General features: G+C 34.8%; 1 protein-coding gene across 24 annotated transcripts in view; it reads left to right on the forward strand.

Moving 5' to 3' along the window:
• The first annotated feature begins 5,650 nt into the window (after positions 1 to 5,650).
• The window catches only part of LOC121322281 (bromodomain adjacent to zinc finger domain protein 2B-like), a 63,978-nt gene continuing 43,711 nt past the window's right edge, over positions 5,651 to 25,917 (forward strand). For 21 of the 24 annotated variants that reach the window (XM_041262003.1, XM_041262004.1, XM_041262002.1 and 18 more), the window contains exons 1-2: positions 5,651 to 5,861; positions 15,981 to 16,022. The gene's annotated coding sequence lies outside the window, so the exon portion shown is untranslated. Of the gene's footprint in view, positions 5,862 to 12,246; positions 12,324 to 15,980; positions 16,023 to 25,917 lie in introns of all 24 variants that reach the window. The other 3 variants (XM_041262007.1, XM_041262005.1, XM_041262006.1) reach the window with 2 other exon arrangements.

Genomic DNA, 25,917 nt, shown 5'->3' on the forward strand with positions numbered 1-25,917 from the left:
TAGCTAGATATTGCTTAATGCAACCTACTTTATTATATCAATAGTTTCATTTAATCATGTACTTGATTTACATGGTGGTGTCAGGTGTCAATAATGAATGGGCATCATTTAAAATACTAGTAATTGATCGTGAAAAAAAAGATTCATAAACAGCTGTATGAGCTATGGTAAATAACAATAGGTGGTTTGTGTAAAGTGGTTATGATAGGTGGTGCTTGGGTGTGTGTGTGTGTGGGATGGGGGGGGTGGGGGGATAGGAGGCAGAAGCAATAGGAGAAAAATCTTTTGATTACAGGTGTGAAGATTATGATCTAGGCAATCCTAGAAGCAAATAGCTGATCACTTTTGTGACCAAATTCAGTGCCTTAATATTATAAATAGATACCCTGCCAGTTTTTATATTAAAACATCCATAGTTTATCATATTATAAAATGTTCAGTTTGTCCATTTGAATTACATGCATGCATAACTGTAATAAGTATGTTGCCAGCTATGGGTGAAGTGTCGTTTTGCAATACTTTCTTTAACATCTTTGACAGTAATGGATGTGATTTCCTCCCCACATTCAATCCTAAATGTTGTCTACTTGTTACTAATGTTGGTTAAATATCTCAAATCCAATTACAAACAAAATTGTTAATCAAATTGTTAAATAGATAACTTTTTAATACAACACAGCTTTTTTTCTGTATTTGCATTTCCCTTTAATGTATTTCTAATGGGAAAGATGACTCACAAAGGAAAGGACTGTATCATTAATGTGTTTTGAAATCAGTACAAACAACAACAACAAAAATACCTGACAGCCACAAAACTCAGTTCATTCCTGTGAACAGGTTATTTCTGTTGTCAAAAATGCCAGATATTATTTATTATTTTATGATATAATCTCACTTAGCTGCTGAAACATGTTAGGACATTTTAATAAATGTGCTAATGAGGACTGGCTATTTAGAAGAAAAAAAAAAAAACTTAAATACACACTGGGTTATCACCAGTTATTTCACTTTAACTGGGAGCAGAGGAATCACTGGTTTAAAGTCATCTTCTAAAGCCATAATAACAGGAGGTTGGTGACTGATAAGAAACATTTCTGTGCATTTAATTCATTGTTTTTGGAAATGTCTTCCTCCCATGGTATAAAAAGTCAATTAAGAGGTGTGATCACGTAGAACAATTGTTGACGCTAAATGTATTTGTATCTTGCTCGTTAAGGATGTATATTTTTAAGGTTTTCCTGAGGCATTTATTTAAATGTATACAAAATAGCACCATTCTAAGACAATAATACATGGCCTCTTAATAAATAAACCAGGTGGGGATAATGCCACGACACTCCCTGGCTTGTTGGATCTAACGTCCTTCCCAGAGAATATATTCTGTTTTGACTTGTCATCTACTGTCACTCTACTGATGGCATTGAACTATGCCGGCACATACTGTAACTTTTTTTTTTTTTAGTATTATGGAGCTTAGCATTTAGTGCTGATGACATGCGTGTGACCTTCATGAAAATATTTACCATAGATAGCAATAGTGTTAAAAGGAAACATAAAAATGAATTAACTGGCAGTACTGGTGGCTAAAGTCTGGTGTGTATTCACAGATGAGGACTGTTATTGGTGGCTTCAGTGTAGGCTTTGCCACAATGTCCTGACAATGTCCTACCTTGTCTTGAGGTCACAGGTCAAGACTTTCTTCATTTCTTAGTTAATCCTCCTGAGACTCATATGATCAAAAGGCTACTAAATGTGCATGGCAACAGAGCAATTTCAGAACTGTTTACAGATGGCTAAACCAAGACCACCAAACAGTTTTCATTCAGATTTGAACCCAAGACAAACCAATGGTGCATTAGACCAATGTACCACCTAATCACTTGCATAATACTGGAAAAGTATTACAATTTAAAGATAATCTTCTATTAGATTCTAGCAATGTAGTTGTAATCACAGTTTTGTTTAATGTATGCGGGTGCCTGTATATATATTTTTGTTTCTTTGGTTTTTTTTAGGCCAGGCCTCTTAAAAAGTCCACTTCTTCTATCTGAGGAAGATAACAAACACCCCTTTCCGACAACCAAACACAGATACACCATAACTGTTTTATAGGCCTAGAGAAGCCTATTTTCTATGAAATGATAATTGAACACCAATGTTCCTCAGTTTGACACCGAAAATGATAAAACCAAAGAATTTGACTTTTGTCTTAAATTTGGTCAGTAACAAAAGAGGCGCTCTTGTGTAGCTAGTTTTAAAATGTCAATGTCTTTCTTTGTACTTTTATGAACTTGTGGGACTGACATCTGGTCAGATCTAATAAATAAGTGACCAGACTAACAAGATTTGGAAACCATACTTCTAGACAAGAATTAACATATAATCAATACAGCACAAGCAAGAGACCTCCAGTTTGCTGAAGAAATTGCTTAGTGGCTGATTTTAGAAAGCCAGAGAATCCGTTCTCCTTGTCTAAATCATTAATCGTAATAAGAAAGATACATACTTCATCATTATTATTGTGCACACTTTAGGACACAAGTTGTGTGAATCTTAGAAAAATGTTACATTATCTATTCATAACACTTGTAGATATTGGATATATGAAAAACAAACAGTTCAGATGTTACGATTATACTGAAATTGTTACTAGAGCTGTTCAGTTTGTTCATAAGGCTGCTGCTGTTTGTTATTTCATACAAATAAAAAAAATGTAGCCAGTGTCACTAATATATTCACAGTTTTTCTAATATTTGCAGGACAATTACTCATAATTTCAAAGGTTATACAAAATACTAAAACAAGCACTCAGCTTAATTTGTTTTTAATTCAATGGAGGTTAATAAAATAATATTAGGGAATGATTGTCTTTATTACTGTTATTAGTTAGTTACTTAGAGCTTTTTAGAAAGAGATGTGACATCATAAAGAACATTCATTTAAATTATGTTTAAAACCTAAGGCCACTTTTACTGTGAAGACCCTGTTTGCTGCTAAGAAAGAAATTTGTGTTATTGAAATTAAATGCTTTTTTGGAGCTGGAAGGTTCTAGTTTTTAATGGAATTACAGAGTGTGCTGTACTGAGATGATTAAAATCTGTATTCCCAGAATGTGGCAGGCAAAATCAATAACTGCAAACACAGCTTTGCTGCCTGATGTGTATCCTGGGGTTGCCATAAACTAATAGAAAAATAATAATTAAAACCAAATCATCACATTAATTTGTTTTCCAGCAGTCTCTCGAGACATTATCTTTACTAGTTTCTTTGGTTTGCTCATTATACTTTATAATCAAGACTCTTTAAAAATCCCTATTAAAAGAGACAGTCGGTGCCCTTCCCCCAACGTGCTTGCATTGCAGCCATTGTGCTTGCACTTATTATGTTACAAATGACCGAGGTAAGGCTGACATTCTCATTGCATGCAAAAAGGCCCAGCCTGCAAAGCTTTTTTTCTAATGAACAGCTTTGTGCAATCTCCCCATGTGTTAATACTAATGAAGATTCTCCAGCACAATTAAACTCACAGTGCGTGTCTAGCAGAAACAAAACACCACTGAGAAATAGTTTGTTTTTTTTTCCCTCTGTATTATTGATGATTTGCTGAATCTTTTTCCTACCTTTGTTGGAACTGGTGTTTGATTCTTAGAACTGACCCCATCTCTTAACTCAAAGGGGAAGAAAACAAATCAATGGATATTTGAGGTGGCTAACAAGCACATACAACTGTTTTATATTCCAAAATCTGAATACAGATTCCCCCCCCCCATAATTTACAAATGGATGTGTATTTAAATTACAGGCATACAGGTCTACCCAATTATATGCTGTTCATGCTGATTAAAGTGATTGTTTTGATTAAAAGAATGGTATTGTAGAAAATTGCTTCATTTGTAACTGTTTACTTTATTTTAGTGATAAAAAATAATCCCACAGTTCATTTGTTTTTGGACTGAAGAATGTGGCTACAGGAACCTTTGCTTTTATTTCATTCATTATTTGATTGTTAATTAATTAATTAATTAATTGGTTTATTAATGGGAAGTTACATGATGCATATTTACATTCAACTGATTACATGTGCAGAAACTGATCCTGCATTCCAATTCCATTCATTTCGAGATAAACTATATCCAGTTATCACTGCAAAACTCATTATTTCGTTTTCATTATTTCACATTTTAGAATATCACTTTTAGTTTTATGTTGTCACTGGAAGACCGATTTCAGTCCGACTTGTTTAAAAAACGTTCTGAGCAGCTTGTTGCAGGTTGTTCACTGTGAATAATAATAATAATAATAATAATAATAATAATAATAATAATAATAATAATAATAATAATTGAATAGTCAAGGGTTTTCTACCATTTGCGTTTCCCCTTATAAAAGAACCCATACATGTATATTAGAGATCGTATTTACATTTCTAACATTCAGCAATACTTTACCTTCAAATATTGCTCAGTTTCCTCCTTTGCAAGATTAAGAGGAAACAGCTCGGTTTGGTGTATGCCAATCTTTAATTCCAGTATAACTGTTGTGTTGTACAACCACAATAAAAAATGCATTGCTTGATAACCATTTTCTTCCGGTTGATCTGTTTCTGTTTTTTGGGGCTGTGCAAGATTTTTAACTTAATCCAGCTAAACCGCATTCATTTGTAAATGTGAAGCAATCCAATGCAGTTTTAACTCAATGTGCATATTCGTTCTGGTGTTTTTTGTTTGTTTGTTTATTTTTTTGCACAGGTATTGTTTTTTATTAAGAGATGATGGTCTGTCTTTATTATGTGGCAATGCCCATTCATTCCTATCTCTATTAATATAGGTCAACAAACAACATTTGAAAGACATCATGGCCTAAATCCCCCCACCCCCCCCCCCCCCCCCCCCCCCCCCACCCCCAGTATTTGTATATAATGTTACGTCAACAACAAAATAAATCTATGTTAATTTTAGATACAATTACCTGGTCTTTACCCATAGGACACCCCTTTAAATCAACTACAAACACCAGTATTACACTTCAACTTAAGCTGTCACCATTGGTTGCCCAATCCTATGTATATTTGCATATAGTGACTGAAGACATTTATCTAAAGAATTTTCCAACTATAGTATTTTTCTACTTTATTGGTACACTTCTCTGACTTTTGTGGCATAGTTTCATGCAATTTCTTGGAGCGAATTTCCACAGCATAAATACACACGATTGTGTATTTCATTAACAGGACGTCACGTCACGTTGGTATTGCTGATAAGTCGATCCTGAGATCCCATATTTATCTTCTTTAAGTTTTTTATTATTATTATTATTATTATTATTATTATTATTATTATTAATCAATATATATATATATATTAATTTTACAATCACAATCACAGTATATGTCATTTTCAGTTTAGGTAAAAATCGCAAATATTAGAACACGATATTAAAAGATTGTTTGTGTATCAGTATTACAGCAGTAAAGAACAAAATATCTCATTAGTATAGAAAATGCAAAATAAAAAGGTAACAAAACAAACCATTTTAATCGGACATTTCTAGTTGTTATTTAAAATTGTTATGTTTATCAAGAATAAGCGCAAGTTTTCATTGTTAGACAGACTGTAAGCTGACGTCACTTTGGTTCCTTGAAGTGAAGCTGAATAAACCTTGAGAAGAGTCTCCTTCAATCTGCTGTTAGTAACTAACACATACTCACTCACACTGAGAGTCTCAATTACAGCCCAATTCCCTTCGTTCTTTATCATCTCCGACTACTCCGGCCTCTAACAACAACAGCATAAAGCCGAGAAGGAAAAGGCACATTACTTGAAATAAGTCGAGGAAGAAAATCCGTCAGTGTCAAAACTAAGGTAAGTTTAACCACTGCCTGTGTTTTTATTTTAGGTGGATAGTTTCAGGTTTTATATGTACCAGTAAATACGTCAGTTTACAACGTTACATAGATGTGTTTAGTTTCTTTCCTTTGCTTCCTTATCGTGTACTTCAGATTAATATTAAGTATTCAAATATAAAACAGTCGGGTACTGGTCTATTTGTTTACTGGGCTTTCAGTAAAATGTAAACTTTATTTCAGGATTTAAGAAGTCAGTTTTATTGTCGCTTTGAATGATCAAGACTTGTGTGTTCTTACTCAGTACGAATCTCGTCTTTGTGTCCTCACTCGTGCGGTTAAACTGTTCTGTTTTTAAACACATTTCAAACGATATCTTCGGAATGTCAACAGTTTCAGTGGGAGATTATGATTCCTCACTATTTCACGAATAATTGTATGTTTTAATGTGTCCGTTGTGATGTTTAATTTGATTAAAACGGCGATACCGGAGTCAGTGATAAAGGTAAGAACAGAGTGCCTTTGGTCTGCTACGTCTGTCTCAGGATGATAGCAAAAATCTAACAGCTCTTCATTGGGCAACAACAGTATATTAAACCACAAATTATATATTTTATATTCTGTCGCCAATTTAGGGTTAAGGGTGCTTTAATATACATATTTTCTTTATTTTTGAGGAAATTATCCTGGTTTTCGAGAGCAGTCCGCTGCGAGTTCGTGGCTTTTTCTCTCTTATCTTTTGTGTTGCTTCCTTATAAAGAGAAGCAGCTGCAGCCTGACTGAGTTGTTGAAATTTATCCCTTTGTGTATATTACAATATCCTCCATTTTTCTGCCCTCTAAACAACAAGACTATCGCCATCTTGGGTAATTTTAATTCCCTGATATTTTTACTTTTTCAAGAAAACCAACCAAGCTCCTAAAAACTGAAAGTTATGAAATGTTTCAAGGGGAGACGGTGACGTCATATAAAGTTTAAGTAAAAACGACTCGCTCTGAGCATTTCCAAAACCTTTTTTTTTTTCGGTCACTGGTTAATAGTTGTATCAAATGATTTGATGTATTTATTTTGTCCTGGTTCATTTGTATTATAAAGAGGGGTGAGCTTGGGGCGACTAAGCATTCGTTCTGCGACAGGTGGGGGGGACTATACACCCCATGGAGCAGTAATACTAGAATAGAGAAAATGTAAAGGAGACAAGCAGCGCTCTTGGATCCAAAATATTCAGCATGTCTTTTGGTTTTTTATTTCATTCATTTTCATGAGTAAAATAGTTTTCTCTTATTGTAATTACACTTTTAATTCAGTTTTGCAGTATGTGTAGAAAATAAAACCCCCATTTGTGAGCTAAAAACATATATGCTTTTGAAATTTTTGTTGCCAGTTACCTTGAATGTTGTGTTTCAGAATGATAGGGGGTTGCAAAAAGTAAATTTAATGCTAGTTTCTTAGATTTTCATTGAGTTGGAAAAAAATTAAATCAGATGTATTCAGAAAATGTTATTTTGATAAAAGAAAAACACATACAAGTCAGCATGTTGTAACCTTTGGCAATATGGGTTCTTATGTCAGCCTGAGACAATAAAAGGCTCTGTTCTTTTAATTTACCTGTGAACAATAGATACTTTTTCATCTCAAACCTCTACCGGTCACATGGCAAAACTTAATGGGAGGAACAATCTAAAGTTTCTATGAATAATATAATCACCTGGAGCCTGTGCAACACTGTTGAATGCTTTGTGGGTTTGTGAACCGACTATAGCTTTTTCACACCTGGGAAAACAGGTTTATCTTTTAAAAGACATATGAGAGGTCTATTTTGTTCTTAAACAGCTGAAGACTTCAAAAACAACCTTTTACTTAGATCTTGTCTGACTGTAGATGTAACAGTCAGCAATGTACAGGGACTGGTGGTTTTAGATGAGGAGAAAAATGCTTTAATGTTTAGAAGACGGTTGGCTTGACGATGGTTGGCTGTGACAACACTGGATACAAAAAATCCTACAAATCCTAAAAAGAAAAAGCAAGTATACTGTACACCCCCAATTATAGCGGGGTTATGGGTTACACATACGAAGTGTTGTTGGTAATCATTTTAATTTCTGTTTTGCTTCCTAAGCTAAAATGAATAGCTTGAAACTGTCACCTACTGTATAACCTCCTAATGTTGCAAGTAGGAACAGGAGTGATACAGTGTAGAGAAGGTGCAATTGCATTTTAGTGTACCATTGAATATTATTATGGAGCACTGCATCTTCAAGCAGTACAGTTACAGTATATTAGCCTTCTTTATCAATTAGAGAATCCATCAACCCTGAATCCACCTGGAGTTGCACAATTTTCTTTAATCACAGGGCCTGCACTGTGTGGATCTTCATGCAAGACTGTGGTTAGTCAAGAATAGGTTTTACTGCTCACAAGAGCTCACAGGTCTTCTGGGCATTCACTGGGTTAAATAGTACTGCATACCCCCTGTGTGTTAATTGAAGGCCCTCTGCCATTAGCATAAAGTGTAACAGAATGCTTTTATTTACTTCTTCACTTCCCCCTATGGCTAATAATAATTTTTTTTGCCAATTGGTATTAAAAGGTAATGGGCTGTAATTAACACAGATGGCCTTGTTAGTTAGTGGATAATTATTTTATTGACAATTTATCAGTCTTTTAAAAAGAACAGTAAATGAGCACACATGCACTGTTCCAACTTGTCTGTAAACCTTGGTAACACTGCTTCTTGCACTTCATAAATATAAGGCTTTACAGTGTGAATTTGCTAGTCACAGCTTGTACAGTAAACAGCATTGTTTACTAACAGTGTAACTGCACAGCAAGTGCTAAAACATTTAGCTTACTAAAATATTAAACATATGTTGTGTTTATTTTTTCAATGGTTGTATTGTACTTTTTTTTTTTTTTTTTTTTACAGTATGTTCAAAACCAGCAGCCTTTACTGTAATTAAAGTTTGCAAGGACGAGTCTTACTCTTGAAACCTAATGATACTGCTTCCCATTTCTTTGTCTGGATATTTACTGCAAAAGCTACAATGTAAAGGAGCAGATGTTTTGCCAAACATCCCGTGTGCTGCTTTTTCTTATGGGAGTGCGTTACTGTTCTTTCTGATGCATCAGCTTGACAGCTGCTTGATTTCATGGAGCTGCTAAGAAGCCATTAGTGGTATCAATGAATTGAAACGGAACAGTCACTCCCAGCTTGAACTGCTATTGCAAATGTCTCTTTTTTAAGTTTTAGCAGCTGCATGTTGTCTTAATAAACTTGCATTGTTAAAATTTAGGGAATTGTCAGCTCTGGTTGATTGATCTATAACATAGTGTATTGTATAGTGCTACAGTTTAAATCATTAACATACAGGAGGGCCCTTATCAGTATTTGACATTGCTTACAAATAAAAATTTACAAAATGCATGTTGTGTCGCTATTTTTCTCAATCTTGTATAAAGAACACTTTTTTTTAATGATCTAAATGGTATTTGGATCATAAAAAATAAGGACTACCATTAATTTTATTGTAAATCAGAAAGGGAGCTGTGAAACGTGTGTTCTTGCGTTCAAGTAAAATAGTTCAGTTTGGAGGCTGAAAGTTCTGAATTTAAAAGTAGGCATGGTTAAATCCTATTGACATGTCTACTGAAGTTGTGCAAAACAGTTGCTATTTACTAAGCTGATTAGTTGAAATTAGGATTTAGGCAAACGTTGTCTCCGTGGATGCTGAGACTGACAAAACCAGGATGGCGTTGCACAGACGCTCCCATAGTGGGCGCGTAATGCTAAAGAGCTAAAGGACATATACAGTGTATATCAATTTTGCATGTCTTTTCAAATCTTCTGTTTTAGAGATTACATTATTTTTGCCAAGCATAATGAGTCAAACATTACAAAATACAGCTTGCTTGTGTGTGTGTGTTTGGTGGGGTACTCAAGTACAATACCATGCTTCTCTTTCAAGTCTGATTTGGCTATTCGAGGTACACATATTAGCTGTTTAATCAGCAGTTGTAAGCATGCTGATTGAGGAACATCAGGAAAATAACACGGGTGGTGTTGTCATTTTGTTCTTGTAAGCAGTAAGACTTTCTATAATTTTTGTCCTGTTGTTGGAGGTTTTCTGGTCATGCTTCTTCATATAACCTAGCCCTTACTGTATGTTCAGTAGCTGGCAGTAGTGCTTTAATTGAATTAATTACTACAACATTATTGTAATTGAGACCATTTAATTTAAAATAATGAATAATATGACAATTATTTAACAAATATGTCTTGCTGAAACCGCTTTTATACAGTACAGTATGTGACCTACAATAAATAGCTTTTTTCAAGCATGGATTTCACATTTTTCTTGTGATGCATCTTAGCACTTTAGAAAGGCACAGTTGGAATCGATTTGTAACTGTAAATTTCCTAATTGATAATAATGAACTATTGCCTGCAATTGAACTGAAACCCAAGTAATAACACATTAGGCTGCTTAATGTCTATCATATAAATGACTACAACAGAATGAAAACTGGGGATAAATCAAATTACAGTCTAAATGTGTTATGCATGCATCCAGTAACTGCCAATGAATCAACCAATAACTAGATACAAAGCTAGAAGGTCACTGACTGTACCTCATATTTATTTAATGCTTATGTCCTTGAATTGTCTTCCAGTAGAATACAGGAACAATAAAAATGTTGCTCGGATGACAGGCTTGCATAGAGAGTTGCTGTATTTAACAAAACCACATTCAACAATATTGGAGGTCATTATATTTAAGGGTGGAAAAAGTAGTAGCCCAAAAATATCAGTACCGTAGTGCTGTTTTATAGATATAATTTTATTATTGATCCATATTGAATCACTTCTCAGAAACCTGCTAGCATGCAGATCCTGTGGTGGATTTTACACATGTTCACTGAAAGGATTGACTGAGATCTCCTCTCTTCAAACTCTGGATTTGATTCTGCTTTTTGTAACTTCTGTGAATTGTGAACTTAAGAGTTACATGACTGTCTGTCTGGAGCCATAAATAAACTTTTATTTGAGGTGCAGAGGGGCCCTTATGTGTTGATTCTTCTAAAGAGATGAACTAGACTTCTGAGTAATTATTGAATTGGTCCTGATGATGTTCTGGGGATTTGTGTGTTTTCACCCTGTTTACTTTTATGTTCCTACCCTTTTCCACAAGCATGCACTCATTAATCAAAGACACTGAACTCCTGCTGAGGGCCGAGAGGTTCATCAAACTGGCAGCCGGTTCAGTGTATAGAATAGTGCTGAGGCTCTTAACGCACAGACATAAATAAATCTAAGGTCTTTGTATGCAAACCCTGGAGGTTAATACTGTATAATTCAATGTCCTGTCATTGTTTTTTATGATTGATGTTTTTAAACATTTACAGCTTGATGTGAGTCCTTTAGTAGGTCAGGGTTGACACTTTCTGATTGGGTGAGCTGAAAAGTATTAGGGAGGTGGGTTAATAGGAATATGCTGCGGCGATTACTGATTTTTATTTTATTTTATAATGATCGCTGTCATTTTGCCTGTGCTGGTACAGGAATTTTCCAATGATTGAAGTCCCCTGCTGTGATAATGGGCCTGATGTTTGAAATGCCAATAGTTTGGCCTATTTGTTCTGCAGCTTACTGCTATTTGCCTGTACAACATGTTACAAACCTAAACTACTGGGATTTCTCAGCAGAAGTAATATTGGACATTGGACATTGACTGTGACACAAATGGGTTGCATATTCATACTTGAAGAACAGCTTGAAAGGATACAGTCGTTTGCAAGCTATTATAAACCATTCCACACACACGCTGAGATTGTGCTTGAGCAGATTTCTTTTATTTATTGATCTTCCTGCATTTAAAATCTGGTCACTGCTACCACAAAGGCTTTTCATTTTAGCTGTGCTAGCAGCATACCGCAGCTTCAATTTTAAATATTTAATTTTAACTGAATGTTGCATGGAATGACAAAGAAAAAGAATCTGGCCTTTAGAGAGAAGTTAAGTGTATGTGTCAGCAAAACCCATAAATCTGATGCATCCTACCCTGTTTATTTAAACTGTGCTGCTTACATGCCATATTTTGCGTACTTTGGAAATGTGTTGAGAAAGAACAATAATTATGTGTGAATATGCAGGGACTTCTGAAAGCTCTGTTCCCCAGTGCTTGATGATTTCGCACCTGAGGTTAGATGCAAATCTAATGTTTGTTTTGCTGCACTTTTTTGTTTAGTCTTAAATAGTTGTATCAAATTGATTTTGAAATAAAATGCTGTACTGTACAGTATTACAGAAAGGGTTAATGCTAGCAAATACAGTAAACATGTTTTAGCTTTTTACATAGTACCTGTAAAAATATCCATTAAAATTTTTTTCTTTTTAAAAAATCTAGAAAGCTACAGTATGGGTTATTTCTGCTTGGATGAGGATGCTTCTACACAACCTCCATTTACTGTGTACAGTACCAAGGTAAAAAAAAAACAAACAAAACAACATATTTTTTATTGGATTATCCCACCCAGGAGAAAAACCTCTTTTAGTTGTGTGGTTTTAATTTGTATACACAGTTTGGGAGCAGTGGATTACTAGAAATAATCCAGACTGGAATGGAGAGGCTGAATGACTTGGAACCTGTGTTGTTCAGTGGGTTATTTTAGTTAATTTGACCAGATGCTCAGAAATGTTGTAGATGTGTTCACTACTTTGAGCAGAAAATAAATCTTACAGACTAATGAAGCAGAAATAATGTATGGAAAACTACCTTGCTATAGATACAGTGGAAACATGTAGGTCTGGGCACAGTGCCATTAATTAAACATGTAACATATTGTTGGAAGTTGCAGATTTTGACAGTTTGTTAGTGTACAGTATTATTTATGTACTGTATGTCTGTCTCCAGGACAGCAAGATACATATTTATATTGCAGTAAGTTAAAAAAAGCAAAGACTTGCATATTTTCAATAACATTTGCATCATTTATGTAAATTTAAACCTTTTTTTTGTTGTAACTGTTGCGGTTGGACTCAAGCAATGAAGCATAATCAAGTACACATTTAAGGCAGCAACCTTGTTCTTATTGAATCTGCTTGGAAATGCTGAAACTTTTTAATGTATTACAGCTGCCAGCTGAAATAGAAAATGTTTGCCTCAAAATAACTTCCTTTTATGTTTAGTGCTGTGTATTACTCATTACTGTTGATACCTTCCTCTAAAGGCAGTAACACTTTATTGTGTTCTTTAAAAAAAAAAAAAAAAAAACAGACTCGGAGACAGCTGTAACATGAGCTGGCTATGGAGAGTCAAAGAAACTAGTGGGAAGACCTTTGTCCTTAGGGCAGTGATTGACCTTTAACTTTCTACCAAAAGGTTTTAGATTAAGGAAAGTAATATCCTCACATTTGCCATCTAAGAGGACACAACTTTTGGATTAAACCTCGTGAGAGAACTTTTTTTTTTCTACAGTGATATCATGCACGTTACGGTACATCAATCCTGTGGCCTGTGTACAGCAATTATGAAACTTATTGATTTCTCTGTAAAAAGTGCATTGAAATATTCACGTTACTGTACCACGTTGTGGTTTTCTTGTCATAATATTTTAAAACAAAAGGAGCTGTCAAAAGAAAATCACTTTAAAATATATATTAATGCTTGTGTGAAACAGTTGTTTTTAGCCTAATTTAGGCGGTAAACCTAATCCACACCTAGGTTTTTCAGCATTAATTAATTTTATGTACAAAAAATGGAAAATATGTTTGAGAGGAATTGCCTATAGTACTGTAGCATATGCTGCATTTAATACAAATACACAAGATTTAAAATTTCAGTTTTACCACACTTGGCCACTTCTGTCTCTAATTTAGTATAAGATACAGTAAGCTGAAAAACATAAATTTCTCTTCTCCTTGTGATGTTTCCCTCACTCAGTTAAATCGTTTAAAATCTTAACAGTTTTATTGCAGTTTGGTCTTGACATCTTTTTGTAGTTTGTGCCTTGAAGCCACTTGTACTTAAGCTACATGTGAAAGAGGAATTCCAGAAGAACACTGTAGCAGAAAACATTGTGGCCAGTTGTTCTGACGAGGAATCCCTGAGTGAACTTAACCTGCTAACAGTACCTACTTTACTTGAATGGAAATTCCTGTCTTTACGAAAGCTTTTGCAAAGATCACATGCAAAGCACTACATTATTGTGGAAACAAGCTAGAAAAGTCCAGAGGCCGCTTCTGGTTAGTGCTGTCTCTTGAAAGCAGGCACATGACGACCTGTTTCATGCTTTCTAATCTCTGAGAGTGTTTGCCTTCTTTCTTGGTTCTAACCCCCTAATACCATTGTTTTTTTAAAATGTATTATTAAATAGTTATTCAGAGTGGTGTAGTCTGTCTTTACCACTTTTTGAGTAAAAATGTGAAGTAAACCAGAGGCCATAAATATGGTTTAAGTCATTTCAGCAAAAACTACTAAAGAACTAGGAAAAATGTATACTTGCTACTGACATGTACTGTAATCTAATTCTAGGTTAGGTTTATCATTCACAATACAGTTTATTTTTCTTCATGAAATATAGTTAAATAAAGCACTGATTTCAGCTTGATTTGTTTTTTTTCTTTAATGCAACACAATTTCAAGTTTATCTTATTTCTTTAATAGAATCATTGGATTGGGATGACTGACATGACAAAGTATAAAGCTTTAAAACTGCTTGTAAAATAGGGTATTGAAAATTGTATTATGTGCTACTGTAAGCTGTTGAATAGGCAATTCGCAGTGATTTTGGTATGGGTTTCACACAACTGATTGTGTAACATCTCTTCAGACATACAGTAAATTGTCGACTTGTCTGTTGTAATTCTAAAGCCTTTCTTGAAGTATGTGATCCATTAAAGTTATGAATAAAGTATACAATGAATCCTTACAGGTTAACATCTGTGTTTACAGTAGACATAATTACCTAAATAGATTGTATTTATTATATTGTTAATTAGTTTGGCTTCAGTTAAACATGCTATTTTACAGGTCGTGCTTTCTCATTACAGAATGTTAAAGCCAGGATTATATCGTATATTTAATCTAAATACTATGACAGTGAAACATGAAAATGCGTTCTGTAAAATGTAAACCAGTAGTATTGCATTCCCTTCAGTGAATGTTTTAAAAGCAACAGCTGTAATGTGCTCCTTGAATTATTGCATTAAATGAATACATATTTCGAATGGCATAAAAAACTAAATAAATAAATAAATAAACAGATGTTTTAGCTTGGTTTTATTTTCCATTTTAGCTGCCCCCATACTGCTCTCAGGTGTAGATAAATTGCTTTGTTCTGAGGATTTTGAGTGATGCATGCAGTCTGTAAATCACAGGCACTACAAACTGTTGCTGACACCAGTGGTAAACAGCCCAGCCTTCATTTCTTTCACATTCTAAACAAAATTAACCCAGATGGAAATGTTTAATGAAAATAATAGAAATTGCTGGCTCGCCAAAAATTTTCAAGTTCTTCATTCAAGTAATGTTGTTTCTTTGCTAAAAAAATCTACAGGGTGATATTCAAGTAAGTGCAAGAGGTTTGCAGAGGATGCAAGAATTCTGAGGATTCTTACTTTTACAACTGTACATACGCCATACTAGAAAAGTGACATTTCTTTATAAATGTTGGTAGACAAGTAGATTTCCGCTCTTAGAAAATTGTTTTGTGCAGGATCTAAATAGCAGATGCAGTGTACTGTAAGGCCTTAAATGTATGCAGTTGCACATTGAGGGGTTTTCCAATTGAATAAAACAGTACATAGCAAACTGTGTTCATTTTTTACTTTACATACAGTACAAGAAAAAAAATGCTATAATGAATGTCGAGATTAATTAAGATTTCATGCCTGAAGTTATAAAAAAAGCCTTAATGTTATATTTAATCTTGTCAGTTTGACCACATTGCAGGTGTTCCCTGGTATCTACAGTACATCATTTATAATTGAATAGGCAAGTCTCCCTTAGGGGCATTCAGTCTAAAAGGTACTCCAGGTTAAAATACCTCCTGTGTTGAATTTCTGCTAGGATTACATTGCAAGATGATGCTAAAGAATAAAACCATAATTCTGCTCACAATAGATTCTGTTTTGTTTCAGTTTGCAGAGCAGTGATGTCTCAGGACTGACGACACTCTAACAGTAAGTGTCCTGCCACACATTAAAAAAAACAAACAGTTGTGTTTATAATTTACTGATAATGTACTACACAAATGCTTGCAATCTGTCTTTCTGTTTGGATTGTTGCTAGACCTGTTTGTGTCTCTTGTTTCCTTGTTTTTCAGATCCCCTGTTTGTTCTATAAATGTGTGGGTTATTTGTTTTGAAGCTTGTTGTGAGAGCAATAATAGCCAAGTGTTTTTGTATGTCCACACAGGTGAATAAAAATGTAATGTTTGCTTGTACTGTGTAATGCAGGGTGTTTCATAGTTTCCATAACAGCAGTGCTTCTATGTCGACACCCCAAGCCACTGATTGGTCTACCTGGGAGGTTCGTTAACTCTTTCAATCCTGGTGGGACTTCAAGGTCCCGCCTTATCTTAGTGCCGTATGCTAAATTATGTTGTTGAAAATCACGTTGGAACCTCACAGAACTCTTAGGTCCCAGAGGTAGTGTGTAATTAAATGTCAAATATTTTTCTGTCTTGTTGCATACTCAAAAGGAGTTCCTTCTTCAGTTAAACACAAATAACTCAGGATAGAAAGGGATAAAGAGGCCACCTCTTTTAGTTACTCTAGGGTCTGATCACCTAAATATATCTATTGTTTACAGTATACACTGTACTGTTAAATCTGCTTATTTATAACAAAGAGAACATGTTTTTAATGTCAGTGTGCAGACAGAAGTATCCTTTGGAAAAACAATTCTTATAAATCAATGTATATGCGTTCAAAGTTTCCCCTGTGAGGCCAGAAGATCCAGGCCTTTACTGTACAACTTTGACCATACTGTAGGTTTACTTCAGAATATTGAATGTACTGTTGCTTCAAAGAAAACATTTGTTATCTCACTTTGGCAGCCTAACATTGTAATCTGTATAGAGTTGGATAGCCATGTTTATAACTGTTTGCTCATAAACGTTAGTTTCATTTTATCGTTTCAAAGGGCAGTTCATATAATTTCATTTAGAGTTTGAAAGAAAGGGGAGAAGTGTTACTGTAGCTTAAAGTAAAATCTTTTGTTTTTAGCGGGAGTTTAACAATGTAGAGTCCAGTTTTGTGTCTGGAGTACAGTGGTTGTGAAATTTAAGCAGGTTTTTTTTTGCACTGGGGTTGGATGCAGTAGTAATAGTTGACTCCAAAAACCCTGGGGTTCCTTCGGGTTAATATAAATTGCTGTCACATGACTTGGTTCCAGAAAGTCACATTGAGTGATGGTGTTCTTACTACCTCGATTATTACCACATGTTGAGAGAGAACCATGTCAGAAGAACTTTCTGTGCCATAAAAATCTTTAAAACATACATGCTTTATACTCATTGTGGTTTATAGCACATTCTTTAAGATGAACCTAGTTTAGAACCTAATTTCCTTCAATTCAGTACCACCTTATGATTTGTTTTGTAGTAGTGCACTATATTACTACAAAAACCCTACCCAAAGTACAAAATGTTTTTTTAATGTAGAATACAAACACATTAGGCGTGATTGAAAGGTATGTTTTGAAAAAGAGGATTGTACAGAGTAGTAAATTACCATTCTGTAATATTCACTGTTAATCAATAACATGTTTCTCAATTAATCAGTATACTACCAGGCTAACAATACACAACTTTACATCATTGCTGGCCTCACGCCCCTTTATATGACTTTTTATTGTCTTCATACAATGCTCTGTCGATTTCCATTATTGTTTCCATATTAATACTAAGCCATGGCCAATATTAGCATTTCAGCAGGCGGCTAAAATTATGTTTACTGATGGTTAATTTAGAAATCTCTAGCTATATTTGTTCACTAGTTTAAGCTTTCTCTGGCACGAAATAAAACATATTAAGAATTTAATTCTGAAATACTCAAAGTATGTTCCCAAAAGGTTATAGAGGGTTTTCACATTGTCTTTACATTTGTTATATGTGGGATTTGGAATTAATTTGTTGATGTTAAGGTCCAGGACTCTCCCTTGGCTGTCCAAATGAAAAATATACCTGCCAAAGACTAATGATAATGTGCCCATCCGTTACTTTTGTGCTAGTCCAAAGAAAACAGGTAGCAAGTTTAAAAATGGGGATCTGTTTCAGACACTTCAATTTTTCTCATTATGTTTCTGATGAAAATATGGCAAATACTGAAGTTAAAATGTAGAATTTTAAATGTGCTGACATCCCTTTATTTAGCAATCAAATGCAGCAGTCGAAAACAGTTCAGTTTTCAAGAGTTTTGCAATAGGTGCTCATTGTTAAGTTATCAGGCATCTGTGGTCGCAGAAGATGTCACCAATAGCTGAAGATAGCCCAACGTTATTACTGGACTTCCTTTTTAGAGTTGCTGTGCTTGCCAGCTTTTGGTGTGGTGGAAAGGGGAGGTTTTAGTTTGTGACAGTTCCATTAAAATTTGTTTTAAAGCCAGTTTAACATAATCCAAAATAAATAAACTCTATGAACAAGAATGTTTTGACTTTGCATTCAGTAGCTGAACAGCAGACATCTCCATAAGTAGACAGATATAAGAATGTATGTTTTTAAAACAAAGTCGTGTAGCAACAGGTAACATGCTTTAAGTATACTGCCACATATTATTAGAAATCTTCCCTACTCTTTTTATCAGGTTGTTGTTATTCCCTAACACACCTACTGGCAGACTCTGCAAGATGGACTGTTCCATTCTGGGAAACATTCTGGAATGAATTGCACACAAGGCTGACATGTGGTGTGTAAATGTGGTGACGCGCATGTTATCTGAAGCTTAGAATCTGGAACATTTGCAGGGTCCTCATGGCAATCACTCGCAGGACATGAAAACAGTAACCATCATCTAGTATCCAGCATCATTACATGTTATTGATTTCTTGTGTGTACTGTATCAGAAGTTGCATTTCATACAAATTGGCAAGTCAGTGTGTATGCTCAGTATTAACTTACAGTACCCTGTTCTGATGTGAAGTAACACTGATATCAGGTTGGTATATGTGGTAATGCAGAGGTTAAAGAAATGATCTGTTTTTTTATTTAAAAAAAAAAAAAAAGGTACTCAAATTCCATGGCAATGAGACAGTGTATGAACATAATTTAAGGTGCTGAATAGTTATACTTAAGGTGCTGTGTAAGGAAACCATAGTGCTTATGTGAACAGATAAGTAGCCTACTCCTTTTATTCACGTGTGTGTTTTGAATTCTAAACGTCAAGGATGAGGAAAAGTGCTGAGAAAAGGGAATCGTCCTGAAGGTCAGGAGCAGCGTGCGCTCACTGTCTCCCGAATGCACATGTTGGCATCACTTTTTGTTGCGTCAGCCCTGCATTCTCACATCTTTGGACTCTAATCTAACAGCAGCAGTGTTCATATTGCTGAATTAGCCAGCGCTGAATGACAGCAGTTTTGTGATATGACTTTACCCACTGTGCAAGGAACTGTATGCAGAGTTCATTTCATTTCAAATGCTGATGAAAGCACTATGATTAAAAAATACTGAATAGCATTAGACATTACCGATACCATGAAGGCACAAATTACAATGGAATTTACTTTCTGACAACAACTGAATGTTCATTTGAAACATGAATAAACTGCTCAATGTGTGGTTTGTTTTAATTTGTGCTCAATTCAATCCTCAGCTTACCTGTATGCACAAGATATAGCCTAGTACTGTACAATATATAGTAGGCTTTCCTATCTGCGTTAAAAGCAAGAATTGCAATACCAGTGGAAATCAATTTGAGCTTCCTTGATTTATATTACAAGTTTGTACAGTATACAGTACTTTTACTACAGCAAAGGCATCTCTTACTGTATACTAGATATGCAAAAGAAAAGTATGAGTAACATATTAATTTACAATTAAGGTTAAGCTTTCATAAAAGCTTAACCTTCTTTTGACTTAAGTACTATAACCCAGCCTTTATTATGATAAGACCTGTAGTATAGGGACATGGTTTACAGCACTGTATTGGTAGTAAATAAATAAATAAATCGAGATGGGATAAGCGTCTTCATCAGCCTACAACATTTTCATTTCAATATGTAGCAACTACAGATTTAATGCTGGTGGATCTTCACTGAAACACTAAATTATTAATCATAACTTTGGGGAAGGTAAAGAAGATTATATAGATAATCATATATTTTTTGAATGGTTGTTAAAGGTGTAGACCTATTTTAATACTAAATATAATGTCAAAAATCCTATTTGCAATTCACCTAAACCTAGCGGCAAATAGAGCTGTTTAGTGTCTTTAACCCATTGTTGCATGGCAGTACAGAGCGCAGGTCACATACAGTATGGTAAAACTGTTTGATTGATTACACCTGTTACAAATCAAAGTTTTATTGTGATGATATTTGCATTATACAAATGAAGCTGTGATCACCTGCTTGTCAGTAGTCATGGGAGATTATTCTATATTTAAGATGTTTGCATGCTAAATTAACAAACTGATATTTTGTAAAGAAAGCTAGCTGTTAATTTTAATCAAACACTAATAGGAGGGTGTTGTGATTATCAGAACACCTACATGTGTAGAGTTACAGTATGTACAATATTGTAGTGCACTGTATGGTGTGTGCTAAGACACAAGGCAGAGCCTGCAAACAAACAGTAGGTGGTAAGATGTTTACAACAAAGGCACTCAGTGTTTTTCTGCACTTCTGAAATGTGCAAACTGTAATTACTGTAAACTGATACCAGAAATAATCATTGCAAAGAACAAAAATCAGTTTCTGTGTAAAAGTAGCACAGGCAGGCCGAACATAAGTATATACGTACTGCATGATCGTTTTATTTATTGGACTGTAAACTATCAGATCAAATAGGTTCTTTTAATAATCAATTAATTTGGCAAGGACCTTAGTCAAGATGCATCACCAGTTAGTTGTTATTTCCTTAGTTTTTGAATTGCTTTTCCAATTTGATCCACCAGTTTAATGGACCCAGTGGCAGAGAATAGGCTTAACATCCCCCACAGAATTGATCTGGTTTGGAGTTGTGTATTCCATCTATATTATAGTACATGCAAACTGCACTTTTATTTATATGTTTATTTATATATGAATTGGTTTTTATAGTTTTTCATTCGAGTTCCTAGAAAAACATTTTAAACTCAGTAATGAAAGTTGGAATACATAGAGCTGTTGTTCCATGTTGCTCCCCAGTCTGTGTTATGGATTTGTATGTATTTGCTAAGAAAGGGGATCGGGCGAAAAGCTGGGACACAATTAGAGAGAGTCTAAGAAATACAGAAGAATGATCTGGGTTACTGTAGGAGCTCATATTTGCCGTTTCACTGTGCTGTGTTGCCACCATGTAGGATAACGGCATGAATTTAAAACCTGTTTTTATAATGTACTGTGTAGCTGAGAATCAGTGATAAATAATTAGACTATAAATCTTGATTTAAGCTAACGAGGATTTCCTCCCAGCTGTGTTCATATAGGTTAATTTGTTATCAATAACCAAAACTAATGGAGCTGTTTATCTTGAAGGGTGAAAGGTTATAAAAGTACTGTCTGGTATGATCTGCTGTCTGAATAGAAGGTGTGCACGCAAATAATGGATTTACTGTGATGGGCTGGGCAGATGGTTCTGAAGGAAATTCAGTTTTCTTTAGTATCATTTGGTTGTTAGGGTTGTTGGTTGATTTATCCGCTCAAGACAAGCAGTGAGAAATGTACAAAGGCTAGAGGATTTTCTGTTTCAAATGCAGTGGCCTCAGAACTTTTGTATGTACAAGCCATTTTAAGTACTAAAGTGGGCTGCTTTCCTGTTAACTGTGTCCTAAAATGATTTATGCTACAATCATTCCATACACAAATCTTAAAAAAAAAAAAAAAAAAAACGACACTTTTAAATATTTATTTTGAAGAGCTCTTCATTTTGCAGTTTTAAGTTTTTTTTTTTTTTTAAAAACATTTTTTAACCAGTTTCAGGTTTTATTATACCCTATTACAGAAAGGCAAAGGTAATAATAAAAAAGAAAATGGTACTTCAGTGGCTGCTTAAATGCCACTTAGCTGGATCAAACCCGTTCTGGCAGTCTGCAGAGCCTGTAGAGAGAATATTTGTACCATCCGCTCCAGACATTTGTAGAGGTGATATCAAGGTGAAAGCAGACTTGCGAAATGGTTGGAAATCATTGATATTCTGACTCTGAGGCTGCAAATGGCTCTGTAGCAGATGGAGTCTTTGTCAAGGAAGAGAAATGGCAGCTCTGCAGCATCCGAGCAGTTTTTGCTATCAGCTTGGTTCACAGGCTGTGACCTTCCAGTACTCTGAGCTTTTTTTTTTGCACTTTCATAAATTATCCTTGTTCCATTTACAACAATTGTGGAAAAGAATCCCAGTGCTTTGTTTGACAAACGGCAAGAGGAATGATACCTGCAATATTCAAAAGATAAATACAATAAAACAGTTTTTAATACCTTTACAGGTCACTACATTTGACAAACAGTGTATAAATACCTGTTCAAAGCCAAGTGCATATTCATTCATGTACGGATCAGTTTTGTTGCATTTTCTTTTTTTTTTTTAAACTGATTTAGGATTCCACCATTGTCTAACAGATTTGAAGCAACATGACAGTCAGATCATTTTCAGGTCTTTATAGTAAGGGGGTAGAGAAATGGGCCCCCAATTAAGGACACATTTAATCCTATGGACCTCCTTGTCATCATCTGTTATAGATGTCTGTTTAAATGGATTTGTCCACAACAGTCTGAGCTATCTCATTGTTCTCCTTGTTCAGAATCTAAACAGTCTGATTGTCTGGCCTTCACTGCTTCAATCCATCTTGCTAAACAGAAGATAAATATAGTCTTGTCCTGAGTTGTGTATAGGAAAATGTAAAAACAGTGATTCACTATGTTTTTGTAACTCACATTTCATGTTTGGATTTTATCTATTTGTTTATGTATTTATTTATTTATTGTTTCTCAGGACATAGTAATAATAATTGAAACTGAAGATTTGCATATAATAATAATAAAACGCATCATATAGGGTGCTATATGAATACATTTTTCTCCTAAGAAAGTCTTACACTGAACTTTGTACAGGCATACAGCCTTCATTTGAATCCTGTTACAACTAAATACAAAGGTTTTATGCTGAGAAGATTGATTTCATTTTATCCCACCTGCTGTTTAAACCAAAATGTGTTAAAAATGACATTAAATGTTTGTCTCAAGATCCTTCAGTCAAAAACAGTGTTTTGTTAAACTTAGTGTATGTTTATTTTTTTCTCTCATTGTTCTTCTAAAAGTGATTTGTGATATGTGGCAACTGCATTGTGTGCAAATACAATCCAAACAACATTAACAGTGAACAAATTGTTCAACAAAAAAATGTGTACTGTACATAAACAGAATGGAACAGTAATGTGCAATAATAATTTCTTAGCTTGAAGCAATAAAACTCAAGGCAAGACAAAATATTGAAAGGCCAGGGAAAAAATGAAGGAAAGAACAAACGATGCAAAAAGAAAATGACACTCAGGTCTTGGTTTAATATGTATGTATTGCAGGTTGATGGTTGATTTCATTAGCAAATCTCATTGTTATGCAACGTCTGTTCTCCTGCAGCAAAATGAATATTGTATTCACACGGCCTGTATATCGAGAAGAAATGTTTGGATTTTATGCAAAATAAAAAATGCCAGCACAAGGTAAAAATGGTTTCTTTACAATCCCATTAAAAGGTTAGAGGAATATTTCATTTTATATAGCAGTTAAATTGTTACTGCATGTTTTGGATTTTTTATTCAGAGCAAAATGAGCATTTTTTAATCCAGTTGTTTGTTGCTTATTTTCTGTAGTTATCAGATTCCATTAAATGAGTGCATGTAATTGAAAATTCAGTTTCTTGATTATCTGAACCCGTCTTTAGGGAGGGGAGGGGGGTATGGATAGGGTGAAAATGCTCTTATCCTAAAATGCATTTTAGATTCAAGTGAGAATGGTATCTTCCTATACCATTAAACGTGAACCCTTTTTATATGTGAGACCACTGTACACACTAACCTTTAGTCACTAACCTGTTGTAGATAAATCATTTTGAAATTACATGTTTGCAGCTGTTTGTGTATGTTTGAATTGAAGCTTTTGGAAAAGAAGAGGAACAAGGAACATGAGTGAATACATTATATTATGTATTGCACTATGATAACGTACAGTCAATTTGAACTGTAATTTTAAAATCAAACTACAATCGTCTCTCCAGTGGTGTAGTTGAAGGTGTACACAGGTAAACTGCATTTACCACTTTTAATTTGGGCAATATAGCATTTACCCACTTCTCATGTGTAAGGGGTACAGAGTTTGCTCACTTCTACTCTCCTGTGATATGCAAATCTTGAGTTAGACAAGATATTTTAATGGTGAGCATCTCTGTGTTGCATTGCTGCAAGCAAAACTGATAGCTGAGAGCTCTGTCAGAACCTCAGCACGAGCAGGGGGCGTGGCCACTGGACTCTGTGTTCTGATTGGTTGTTTATGTTCTGTTTAGGGCTGTCAATTAATCGCAGTTAACTTCTGCGATTAAAGCGTTCCATTTTTTTAGATTCATTTTTTGTAATCGCCCTCTGTCTTGATCCTCTCAGCGTATCGTAATTAATTCCCCGCGGCACTATTTTAACATAATTGTGCATGCATTACAATAAGTGCCGTCGTCGTTTGAATACAGTGTCAGAAATGCATGTTAATGGCTTTCATTTTTACCTCCGATGTCCTCCAAACGCAGAGGTGAAAGTAAGCCGGTACCGCTTGATACTGCCATACCAGTAAAACATTTGTTACCGGCAAAACATTTTGTCAAGGTAATGTTATATTTTGACTTAGCACAATGATTGTTTAGGCTACATAATTTTTTCTTTGTTTTTTAAGTCTTTTTCCACCTCCCGGCTTCTTGGTTTTCCAGTTACTATTGATGTTTAAGCAAAAGAACTTGAAATCACTCGGGTCCCATTCACATGACTTTAGATGAGAGGGGTGATCACCATAATAACAGTCACTCTTGCAGTGAGTAACGCTGACTGTGAAAGGGTGTTCAGCACACCTGTCAACATTGAGTTTTCAAAATAAGGGAGCTTTTGTAAACTGAAATCTTAGTTGCCTGAATTAAAGTGAATACCTTCCAAAGAAAAACATACAATTATTCCACTATTATTTGGTAGACTGTGGTACACTGCTCCTTAATTTCTTTTAAAAAGGAAAAATGTCAAATAGAAAAACAACCATGAGATGCTTCACAATCGAAACAAACTGTACAAGGTAACCTGACTCAAATAAACATTTTGCGCTTAGTTTGGCTCATATTCTGAGGAAGCAAGTAGAGCAAAAACAGCCTTCATTTTTTCTCCCGGTCAGAATCAGTAAACTTGTTAATCGTCTCTGTTTTGCGATTTGTAACACTTTTTTTTTTTTAAAGTACAAAACTGCATTGTGTTCTCAGTATGATAATAGCAGAGTAGGCCTAATTTGTTAGGTTGTGTTAGCACCATTCAAAAATAAAATAAACAATCTTATGGACTATTTGTTTTTATTCTGATGTATATGTTTAACTAATAACTGACCTCTTTTTTTTAAAATCTGGCTTTTTGTACATCCAACATGTTTTCTGATGACAATTGTAGCAGGGCAGATCCCTGCTTGGGGAAAATGTGCTGGAGGTTGGCAGGGATAGGGTTAATTTTTGTCCTTGCCAGATATGCGTGTGTGGCTGTTTGCATAGCCACAGGTGTAATTAGTTTATTTAATTTGATTACCTGTTTCATTGTTTTATAATTTAATTAGTGACACCTGCCTGGAGTCAGCAGGCAGGTATTTAAACAGGGAAAAGTGTTTGTTCAGGGCAGTCTGTGAGGAGGAAAGAGGCTGTCAATACGAAGAGTG

The sequence above is a fragment of the Polyodon spathula genome, chromosome 10 (genome assembly GCF_017654505.1).
Source record: "Polyodon spathula isolate WHYD16114869_AA chromosome 10, ASM1765450v1, whole genome shotgun sequence".
Taxonomy (NCBI): Eukaryota; Metazoa; Chordata; class Actinopteri; order Acipenseriformes; family Polyodontidae; genus Polyodon; species Polyodon spathula.